The sequence below is a fragment of the Acanthopagrus latus genome, chromosome 24 (assembly GCF_904848185.1).
Source record: "Acanthopagrus latus isolate v.2019 chromosome 24, fAcaLat1.1, whole genome shotgun sequence".
In the NCBI taxonomy this organism is placed as follows: domain Eukaryota; kingdom Metazoa; phylum Chordata; class Actinopteri; order Spariformes; family Sparidae; genus Acanthopagrus; species Acanthopagrus latus.
This window is the reverse complement of record NC_051062.1, coordinates 1072871-1085000: the sequence shown is the minus strand read 5'-3', so window position 1 is coordinate 1085000 and position 12130 is coordinate 1072871. Positions and strand designations below refer to the sequence as shown.

General features: G+C 48.1%; 1 non-coding gene across 1 annotated transcript; it reads left to right on the top strand.

Annotated features, from left to right (window-relative positions):
* The first annotated feature begins 4206 nt into the window (after window positions 1-4206).
* LOC119015801 lies at window positions 4207-4370 on the top strand. The gene has a single exon (XR_005073544.1). It is a non-coding gene; the product is annotated as a U1 spliceosomal RNA (small nuclear RNA).
* The last annotated feature ends 7760 nt before the right edge of the window (window positions 4371-12130 follow it).

Below are 12130 nucleotides of genomic sequence, written 5' to 3'. Positions count from 1 at the left end.
CCCCTAAAAATGGGCTAGCCTCGCCCATGGAGTTGACACCGGTGACACTACAGGAGGCAGGGAAACGTGCTGGCTAGCATCCCCCTTCAAGAGTCAACGGCCGATCTTCTCTTCCAGGAGTTAGAGGGTTCAAAATCCCAGTGGCCAAGAATCACCGTCCACCCATCACCAGGCTTATCTGCCTCCTCTTCAGTGAACAGCCAACCTGTGATATCGTCATCTGCAGCCAATCTGGCAACAGTATCCGATCTCACCCCTCAAATCTCCACAGATCAGGCTAAAGAAGCCCCCCCTACCAACACAAGCCTCTTTGCTCCTTCCCATCACCACTTCCTTGGTACCAGACCCGGTAAGCTCTCCTACAAGGAAACGCCAAAATAAGTCTACAATATCCGGTGGATCTTCTCCTTCGAACCCTTCTGTGATTCCTCATACCAACTGGCCCGTTTCTTCTCCTACCTCAAACCCCTTTTTAGAACAAGATGTGGTAGTTGCCTTCTCTTCTACTACACAGATCAAAGACATGTCGAGAAATGCAGAAAAAGCTGCAAAACCAAAGAAAAAGAAGCTCATTAGGAAAAAGTAGTTGACCCATAATTTGTCACTGAACTAACACTCTTGACCGCCCTGAACTACATCCCATGGCTCCTCTCTCCATAGCATCCCTCAATACTAGAGGACTCAATGACCCAGTAAAGTGTTTGTCAGCCTTCACTTTTCTACATTCAGAAGGGAAAGATATATTTTTACTTCAAGAATGTAACTTATCCTTCAGGGAGAATTACAAGGTCTTTGAGGACACATGGAGGCATGGCCATCAGTATGGTCAGGTGACAACAAAAACAGATCCTCAGGGGTTGCAATATTATTTAAAGGGCAAGACGACGAGTAACTGATGGGAGAATTCTTTGTTTTGATGTTTCATGGTTCGGCAACAAGTTTAGAGTAATCAATGTGTATTGTCCAGTGGAGCTTCAAGAGCGGTTAGCAGTACTCAGAGAATTACAGCCGCTTTTGTTGTGCAGCAGAGGGGTCATTCTGGGCGGTGACTTCAACTGCTTGGTAAGCAGACAGGATAAACTAACCACCTCCACAGTAAGGCCTGATTCTAGTTCTGAAATCCTACAAAACATCATAAAAGATTTTCGATTGAAGGATGCTTACCGCTCAAAAAAATCCAATTTTATCGGGGTACACCTGGTCCAATGGCATTACCCATTCCAGAATAGACTTTCTGCTGACATCAATGGGGCTGCAGGTTGTCGACACAGCAACTACCCCTGTGTTCTTCTCTGACCACCATACAATTGAATGCTCTGTCATGTTTAAAGACATCATGCAAAAAGGTAGAGGCTCATGGAAGCTGAACATATCGCTACTGCAAGATGAAAAGGTGGTCAGTGAATTTAGGGTCAAACTGAACCAGTGGCTCTCCCTGAAGCCCTTCTTCAACCTAATGGGGGAATGGTGGGAGGAAATAAAGATTAGAGCAAAACACTTCTTTATAGATTGGGGTAAAAGAACAGCAAAAAAAGAGATGTCTGAAACTACAGAAACACCAGGTAAATCTACAGAGATTTTACACAATGTCTTATTCTGGTCTTGATGTGGCAGAGGATACAGTTAAATTAAAGAGAGAGATGTCTCACCTCTCCATAGGGGCCAGTCGGGGACTGCTGATATGCAGCCAAGTCCACCACATTGAGAACAATGAAAAATGTTCTAGATATTTTTTTAGGAAACTAGCTAGGCCAAAAATGTTTTATAGAGGGACTCAAGGATAAAGATGGACAAGAGAAAACAGAATTACATGAGATATTCAGCTGTGTACACACCTTCTACTCTGATCTCTACAAAAGTGAAATTTTAGATAAGACAGCCTTAGAAAAGCTTCTATCTGAAGTAAATAAATATGTCTATGAATCTAAAGGAAAACTTGATGATAAAATATCTCTGCATGAGCTCACAAAAGCAGTACGAAGTATGCAAAATAATAAGGCCCCAGGGGCGGAGGGTTTGCCAATAGAATTTTATACTACCTTCTGGGCAGAGTTAAAAGAGCCTCTCTTAGAGCTGTACAGTATTGGGGTCACTGCCACCATCCTTAAAGGAAGGCTCTATCTCCCTACTCTTTAAAAAAGGTGAGAAAAAAGATCTTAAAAACTGGCGCCCCCTTACACTCCTTGGGGTTGACCGTAAGATTATAGCCAAAGCCATCTTTCTTCGCATCCAAGAGGTGATAGAGAGGTTGGTTGGGGCGGAGCAGACCTGTGTAGTCCACGGCCGCTCCATGTGTGACAATCTTGCTTTAATAAGAGACTTGTACTTGTATGCCATAGACCGCAATGTACCCCTTTGTATTGCTGGCCTGGATTTAGATTTAGCCATGAATATCTAAAGCAAACACTGGTGAGGTTTGGCCCGCAGTTGAGGGCATGGATTAATTTACTGTATTTTGATTGCTCTAGTAGAGTCAACTGCCACTTCACTGAACCTATTAAGATTCAATCAAGGGTCAGACAGGGATGCCCACTATCCGTCAGCCTGTTTGTCCTCGCCATGGAGCCTCTAGCCTGTGGGATAAAACAGGACACCGATATTAATGGCCTTCTTGTCCCTGGTAGTAATGGGAAGGAGGCTAAAATGTCATTGTATATGGATGACTTGACAATCCTTTGTACCAGCAATAAGTCAATGGTCAAAACTCTCCAGTGGTATGAGCAATTTTCTCAAGCGTCAGGGGCCAAAATGAACCGGGCCAAGAGTGAGATCCTCTACCTTAATTGGCGAGAAAACAAACTTGATACAGGGTTAATGGGAAAAAAAAGATAGGGTAAAAATTTTGGGAGTGGAAATTGGAAAGGGTATGGAAACTCTAAATTGGGAAACAAGACTCCCAGCTACTCCTTGACGTTTCTGGCGGCCACACTACCAGCACCCAAGACCTTCCTCACCTCTTTGAGACGCACAATGTTCCAATTCCTTTGGAGCTCTCAGCAAGAACATGTTAAAAGAGAAGTCATGTACAAACCTCTGTTAAAAGGAGGGAAAGCTGTACCAGAGTTAGGAGCCAAACTTGACTCCCTTTTTTTAACACCAATTCTGAATGCTGTTTTTTTTATTTTTTTTTTTTACAGAGTGTAATACCAGTCTGTGGTTTCATTTTGCCAAGTTTTGGGTGGGTCACATGATGTATAGAGGTATGAGTCAAAGTGTCTCTCTTTGTACACCATATGCTGAAAGTAGGCCAGCAATATACAAGAACGCTCTGACACTCTTTAAGGATGGTAAGCTAGAGTGGTCAACAGGTGGTAAAATATATAGGGTTGATGTGGAGGGTAGCCTTTCACCTCTTAACTCTAGGCTTGTGCCAGTAGGTATCCTACCAGAAAACCAATGCTTCAGAGTATGGGAAAATGTAAACTTACAGTTTTTGTTAAATGTACATAAAGACCTGGCATGGAAGATAGCCCAAACTTGTGTCCCTACAAGAGTCTTCTTGCTAAGACGGAGTTGCACACGTAGTGCAAAATGTCCAATGAGTGGTTGTATTAATGTCGAGGATGTGGCCCATCGGTTTTGGTCATGCTTGGTTTCAAAGGCTGTGTGGGAAATTGTAAAACCATGGTTAACAGACCTTTTCAGAGCCCCAAATATAATGGATGTTTTATATGGAAACATTGACACTAATGAAAAGGTCAAAAATGAAAGGTGGTGGGCAGTCATCAACTGTATTACATAAGGTATCTGGAAATGCAGAAACCTAACTGCTGTTAAAAAGTTCCCTATTTCACCAGATTCTGTGGCAAAGGTTGGCTTTTGAAGTGTTAGGGATTATATCATCAGAGATAAACTAAAGTATAATGATCAAGAAATGAAAAACTGGTGGAAAATAGGGACAATTCCTGCTGCTTTGATGGACAATTTTTTAAATTGGTAAAGAAAAAAACAAACAAAAAACTGTAGGTAATGTCTATTTGGTTTGTGTGTCTGTCAATGAAATGTGCTTTGGCAGAAATAAAAATCTTAGTTATTGATTAAAGGTTTTATTGGTGACTGGATGTTGTCATTGAGAGATTCATATATGTCTGAAACTATTTTTCAATGTCTTGGCCGAAATGTAACTGTTAATGATTGATTGATCAGTAGTTCTATTGGTGACAGGATATCGTCATTGCGGGATTCATGTATGACTGTAACAATTTTGAATTAAATTAATAAAGGCTTCTAAAAAGTGAAAAAAGTGGTTCACCCAGGGCGAGGCTCGGCCATTGCACTCTGATCGTGCTGACCCCTGCGAATTCCCCAAATGTGGTAATTTCGACTGCATAATTTGTGATAGTGGTGGGCTACGTTCGCGCTCTCCCCCGACGACAACGTCAACGGAAAACACTCAACGAGTGCTCCTCTCCCGCACTGTCCGCAGCGGACGTGCAGCGATTGATCAACAAGGCGGTTCACCCAGGGCACTTGGGAGGAGCTGCAAAGCAGAAGCCGTTCCACTGCGCAATGCGAACGGCACACCACGACAGGTATGAAGAGTGCCAGGAGGTGGGCTCTGGCAGCAGACGACTGGGGCTCATCGCTTCTCTGTATTTTGGCTAAGACAGTGATCACTCCCTGTTAGCGGGATTGTTTCCTTTCAGTGGAAATTGTCCTGTCTATATTGGGAGATATTGCTTTGTGTTGTACATTGCTTTTTGTTGTCCATTTATTATTGTTTGTTTTTTCTTTTTCTTGCATATTTGCACATTCTTTATTTCCTTTTAGAGACACCTGAGGCCAGTCAGGGTAAGTCAGCTTTTAGTACTTTGACTTTCAGTTCTCTTATTCTTGACTGGTTTCTCGCATTTTTACTGGTTTTAATCTTTATTTAATTTCCATCCATCCATCCATCCATCCATCCATCCATCCATCCATCCATCTTCTACCGCTTTATCCGTTACTGGGTCGCGGGGGCAGCTGTCTGAGCAGGGACACCCAGACTTCCCTCACCCCGGACACTTCCTCCAGCTCTTCTGGGAGGATACCAAGGCGTTCCCCGGCCAGCTGGGCGACATAGTCGCTCCAGCGTGTCCTGGGTCTTCCCCGGGGTCTCCTCCCAGTGGGACATGCCAGGAACACCTCCCGTGGAAGGCGTCACGGGGGCATCCGAAACAGATGCCCGAGCCACCTCAACTGGCTCCTCTCGATGTGGAGGAGCAGCGGCTCTACTCCGAGCTCCTCCCGGGTGACAGAGCTCCTCACCCTATCTCTAAGGGAGCGCCCCGCCACCCTGCGGAGGAAACTCATTTCAGCCGCTTGTATCCGGGATCTTATTCTTTCGGTCATGACCCAAAGTTCATGACCATAGGTGAGGGTAGGAACGTAGATTGACCGGTAAATCGAGAGCTTCGCCTTTCGACTCAGCTCTCTCTTCACCACGACAGACCGGAATAACGACCGCATTACTGCGGCCGCCGCACCGATCCGCCTGTCAATCTCACGCTCCATCCTACCCTCACTCGTGAACAAGACCCCAAGATACTTAAACTCCTCCACCTGAGGCAGTAGCTCTCCCCCAACCCGGAGGGGACAAGCCACCTTTTTCCGGTCGAGAACCATGGCCTCAGATTTGGAGATGCTGATTCTCATCCCAGCCGCTTCACACCTGGCTGCAAACCGCCCCAGGACATGCTGGAGGTCCCGGCTCGAAGGAGCCAACAAGACCACATCATCCGCGAAAAGCAGAGATGAAATCCTGTGGCTCCCAAACCAGATCCCTTCCGGCCCGTGGCTGCGCCTAGAAATTCTGTCCATGAAAGTAATGAACAGAACCGGTGACAAAGGGCAGCCCTGCCGGAGTCCAACATGTACCGGGAACAGGTCTGACTTATTGCCGGCAATGCGAACCAAGCTCCTGCTCCGCTCGTACAGGGACCGTACGGCCCTTAACAGGGGGCCTCCGACCCCGTACTCCCGGAGCACCTCCCACAGAATGCCACGAGGGACACGGTCAAATGCCTTCTCCAAGTCCACAAAACACATGTGGACTGGTTGGGCAAACTCCCATGAACCCTCAAGCACCCTGCGGAGGGTATGGAGCTGGTCCAGTGTTCCGCGGCCCGGACGAAAACCGCATTGTTCCTCCTGGATCTGAGGTTCGTCTATTGGCCGAATTCTCCTCTCCAGTACCCTGGAATAGACTTTCCCAGGGAGGCTGAGGAGTGTGATCCCCCGATAGTTGGAGCACACCCTCCGGTCCCCCTTTTTAAATAGGGGGACCACCACCCCGGTCTGCCAGTCCAGAGGCACTGTCCCCGACTGCCATGCAATGCTGCAGAGACGTGTCAACCAAGACAGCCCTACAACATCCAGAGACTTGAGGTACTCAGGGCGGATCTCATCCACCCCCGCTGCTCTGCCACCGAGGAGCTTCCCAACTACCTCAGTGACTTCGGCTTGGGTGATGAATGAGTCAACCTCCGAGTCCCCAGCCTCTGCTTCCTCTATGGAAGACATGTCAGCGGGATTGAGGAGATCCTCGAAGTATTCCTTCCACCGCCCGACAATATCCCCAGTCGAGGTCAACAGCTCCTCACCTCCACTGTAAACAGTGTTGGTGGAGAACTGCTTCCCCCTCCTGAGGCGCCGGATGGTTTGCCAGAATTTCTTCGAGGCTGACCGATAGTCCTCCTCCATGGCCTCTCCGAACTTTTCCCAGACCCGAGTTTTTGCTTCCGCGACTGCCCGCCCCACCGCCCGCCTGGCCTGCCGGTACCCGTCAGCTGCTTCAGGAGTCCCCCGGGCCAACCAGGCTCGGTAGGACTCCTTCTTCAGCTTGACAGCATCCCTTACTTCCGGCGTCCACCACCGGGTTCGGGGATTGCCACCACGACAGGCACCGGAGACCCTACGGCCACAGCTCCAGACCGCCGCGTCAACAATAGAAGTGGAGAACATGGTCCATTCGGACTCAATGTCCCCAGCCTCCCTCGGAATCAGGTCCAAGCTCTCCCGGAGGTGGGAGTTAAAGACCTCTTTGACAGAGGGTTCTGCCAGACGTTCCCAGCAGACCCTCGCAATACGTTTGGGTCTGCCAGGTCTGTCCAGCTTCCTCCCCTGCCAACGGATCCGACTCACCACCAGGTGGTGATCAGTTGACAGCTCAGCCCCTCTCTTCACGCGAGTGTCCAAGACATACGGCCGGAGGCCAGATGACACGACCACAAAGTTGATCATTGACCTCTGGCCTAGGGTGTCCTGGTGCCATGTGCACATATGGACACCCTTATGCTTAAACATGGTGTTCGTTATGGACAAACTGTGACTAGCACAGAAGTCCAGTAACAGAACACCACTCTGATTCAGATCGGGGAGGCCGTTCCTCCCAATCACACCCCTCCAGGTAACACTGTCATTGCCCACGTGAGCGTTGAAGTCCCCCAGAAGAACGACGGAGTCCCCGGTTGGAGCACTCTCCAGTACCCCTCCCAGGGACTCCAAGAAGACCGGGTACTTTACACTGCTGTTCGGCCCATAAGCTGAAACAACAGTGAGATACCTATCCCCAACCCGAAGGCGCAGGGAAACGACCCTCTCGTTCACTGGGGTAAACCCCAACACATAGCGGCTGAGCCGAGGAGCTATAAGCAAGCCCACACCAGCTCGCCGCCTCTCACCGCGGGCAACTCCAGAATAGAAGAGAGTCCAGCCTCTCTCAAGGAGTTCGGGTCCAGAGCCCAGACTGTGCGTAGAGCCCAACTATCTCTAGTCGGTACCGCTCAACCTCTCGCACCAGCTCAGGCTCTTTCCCCCCCAGTGAGGTGACATTCCATGTCCCCATGGCTAGAGTCACCATCCGGGGATTGGGTCACCGGGGCCCCTGCCCACGACCGCCACCCAGATCCCACTGCACCCGCCCCCTCTGAACCCTCCCGTGAGTGGTGAGCCCACAGGAGGGCGGGCCCACGTCGCTCCTTCGGGCTGCGCCCGGCCGGGTCCCGTGGGCAAAGACCCGGCCACCAGGCGCTCGCCTGCGAGCCCCAACCCCAGGCCTGGCTCCAGGGTGGGGCCCCGGTAACGCCAATCCGGGCGACGTAAACTTCCTTGATCTTGGTTCTGTCATCAGGGGCACTTTAAAAGAAATAAATACAATAGATTAAATATTGTTGAAGTGTGGTGTCTCCAGCCATGTTGGCTGCCTGTGCTGGCATGCGGAGGCACCACAGTGTGAGATTTCTATTCAAAGAAAAGGATGGAAAGCTCCTGGAGATGTCCAGACTGGTCAGGAAGCTAATCCGAAAGGCCCTTGGCTTTTCTCCCCAAGGAGCTGAATTGTGTTTTGACTCTGCCCTTCAACAAGGGCTTCGATATCAGTTTTGTTACTGCAGCTGTGTTACAAGAATTTTGGCAACGTTTTGAGAAGGTTAAGACCCAGTTTTCATCATTCAGTGTGGAGAAACTGACTGACAACTCCCTGAAAGTGGTTGTTAGAATGTTCAACAAAATGGTAAATGCTGAAGATAACTCTATGTGGCTGGGTAGATATTGCACTGTGAAGGGCCAGGCTACCAAGGTGAGAGATGAAGACGGCATCTGGAACTGTGCCTGGAGGGTCCCATCCAGCAATGGCAGGACCCTCAGGGGTACCAGGGCCTGAGGCATCTCCCATCCATGGTAGTAGTTGGTGAGAACAGGGGCTACATTCACTACCAGGGCATGCCCAAGCTCTGCTGCAAGTGTGGCAAGCATGGACACCTGGCAGAGGCTTGCTAAAACACAGTCTGTGCATTAAATGTAGAGAAATTGGGCATTCCTTTGAAGAATGTCACAATGGCAGAAAGTGCAATTGCCCAATGTCTTTTGCCAACAAATTGAAAGCCAAGAGAAAGTAAGAAAGTGAAATCGAAAAAGAAAAAAATACCCCTCAGGAAAATGGCCGAAAAGTAAAAGTCGCGGTGCTAATTGAAGAGGAGGGGCTGGAAAATTCAAATCTCCCGCTAAAATTTGTGGTTGGTGGAGAGGAGCCCGGTGAGGTGGGACAAGGGGAGGGGCCTGGCTCCAACTCAGCAGAGGACGCTGCTGAGGGAGATAGGGAAAGCCAGGCAGCAGGTGGAGCTGGAAAATAATCAACTGTGTCAGGCCTAAGTGCCACTGATTCCACGGCTAGCCTGATCACAGTTGATGACGAACAAGAACAAGCAGAGTCCAGCAACACCTCCCTCCCCAATGCCCAGCCCAGCCTCAAGAGAACTGCATCTGAACTGTCCAGCTCTGAGGCTAATGCAGCCTCAGAGAAGAAGGGAACGGCAGAGCTTGTCTCATACAGTTCCCCTGTGGAGCAGCTCGGAGCCTTCCCTTCCAGTTCACCTAATCAGTGTTCATTTCTCGGTATAGCACTACAGTTAACTCCTTTGGAAAAGCGTGCAGACATTATTTTCCGGAGAAAAGAATTTCAGGCCTCACCCCCCGATTGCATGGGGATATTGAAGTGAGATCCTTTTACATTTCTCAAAGTCTGGTAGTTTTTAACACTTTTAACTAAATTTTAATATGTCATACCTGTTGTTTTTACCAACCATACTCATCAGAATCAGAATCAGAAAAGCTTTATTGCCAAGTACGATTTTACACATACGAGGAATTTGTTGTGGTGATGTTGGTGCATGCATCAAATAACTATTAAGTGAAAATATAAACTATTTTAAAAAGTAGAAAATATAACTATACAATATAAATATATATACACAAAATCTTTTTTTTGGGTAAAAGGATAAAAGGAGCAGACCAGCTGGCAGTGAACAATTACAGAAATGATGTGCAAATGAAAATGTGCAAATGAATAGGTAGTTCAAGCTGAGTGTTAATGTAACGCATAGAGTTATGGTGCTGTCAGTGTGACAGTAGAGTCAGTGGTAGAGGTGGAGTGTGAGGAGTGTCAGGGGGTATTCAGGCCTTGTTGGTAAGGCTGACAGCAGACGGGAAGAAACTGTTCTTGTGGCGTGAGGTTTTGGTCCTGATGGACCGCAGCCTCCTGCCAGAGGGGAGTGTCTCAAAGAGTTTGTGACTGGGATGGGAGGGATAAGCAACAATCTTTCCTGCATGCCTCAGGGTCCTGGAGGTGTACAGGTCCTGAAGAGACGGGAGGTTGCAGCCAATCACCTTCTCTGCTGACCGAATGACACGCTGCAGCCTGCCCTTGTCCTTGGCGGTGGCAGCAGCGTACCAGATGGTGATGGAGGAGGTGAGGATGGACTCAATGATGGCTGCGTAGAAGTGCACCATCATTGTCTTTGGCAGACTGAATTTCTGCAGCTGCAGCAGGAAGTACATCCTCTGCTGTGCTTTCTTGATGAGGGAGCTAATGTTCAGCTCCCACTTGAGGTCCTGGGAGATGATTGTTCCCAGGAAGCGGAAAGACTCCACAGTGTCAATAGTGGAGTCACAGAGGGTGATGGGGGCAGGTGAGGCTGAGTTCTTCCTGTAGTCCACAACCATCTCCACTGTCTTTAGAGCATTGAGCTCAAGGCTGTTCTGGTTGCACCAGGTCACCAGGTGGTTAACCTCCCACCTGTCGGCGGACTCGTCACCATCAGAGATGAGTCCAATGAGGGTGGTGTCGTCTGCAAACTTCAGGAGCTTGACGGACTGGTGACTGGAGGTGCAGCTGTTGGTGTACAGGGAGAAGAGCAGAGGAGAAAGAACACAGCCCTGGGGGGATCCGGTACTGATAGTCTGTGCATCGGAGATGTGTTTTCCCAGCTTTACACACTGTTTCCTGTCAGACAGGAAGTCAGTAATCCACCTGCAGGTGGAGTCAGGCACGTTCAGCTGGGAGAGCTTCTCCTGTAGCACAGTCTCAACATCTCCACCCTCAACGTGAGGAGTGTGAGGTCGGAAGTTAGAGCCAAGACTGTTTTATCCACCCTAAGTTCTTTTAAGTCAGACGTGTTTTTATTGCAATAATGTAGTCTGCCATTTTTAAACTGTTATAGAAAATGGGAAACAAAGAGGCCTTTCGGTCAATCCACATGGAGCAGCTCAAACCAAAAATAAAACAGACAGAGTAGCCATTTTAATTAAAAACCCTCTAGTAGTGGTGAAGGGCAGCATTGTGGTGAGAGACGGACGGGCAGTTTTAGCACACTTGACATACATGGGGCAGGATTTTAACCTACTGAACATATACGGTTTTAACGACAAAATTGACAGGCACAACCTTTTAAAAGAACTGCAGTCCGACATGCTAGGCAGGGTTCTTTTAGTGGTGGGAGGGGATTTTAATTGTGTTTCATCAAGAGAAGACAGGCAGGGAGCAGGGGATGATTTTAAAGTAGGCAAAACATCGGTTTTATTGCAAAACATCTGTAAGGATTTTAGGCTACAGGACTGTTTTAAAATCATGTATCCCAGAGAGGAGGGCTTCACCTGGTTTAGTGGTGATGGCACCAAAGCCGCTCGCATCAACTATGTCTTTACACGGGACTGCCCACCAACCGATGCTAGATTGACCCCTGTTTTATTTTCCAACCACGCTATGCTTTCATGCACCCTGACACTCTCTTCGGGTGCGACTGTAGGAAGTGGTCTGTGGAAGCTAAACTGCTCCCTGTTAGAAGATGGGGAGATAGCTAAACAATACAGGGAGCAGTATAGCCAATTGCAGACCTTCAAGACTTTTTCCTCTCACATGCAAACTGGTGGGAGTGGGTGAAAACAAAGACAAAAGACTTTTTTAGGCAGGCAGCAAGCAAGAAGAAAGCAAAAGAAAAACAACGCATGTTGGGACTGCAGAAAAGACTGCAGAGATATTTTAAACTAGTAAACCAGGGCTTTGATTTTAACAAAGATGTTTTAAAAGTCAAAAAGGAAATGTTGCAACTAGAAGATATAAAGAGTCGAGGTATCATTTTAAGAGGCAAGGAGAGGGAAATTGAAGAAGGGGAAAAGTGCACATGCTACTTTAAGAAAATAACTAGCAAAAGAAGGGTTTTGACATCGTTGAAAAAAGAAGATGGCCTTTTTACTGCTAACACAAACGAACTAATTGAAACGGTGGAAATATTTTACAGTTTACAATAGGGAGAAAAGGAAATAGAAAATGAAATTGGATAGGTCCGCGGCTTCAGGCAAGAGCAGAGGCGGAGGT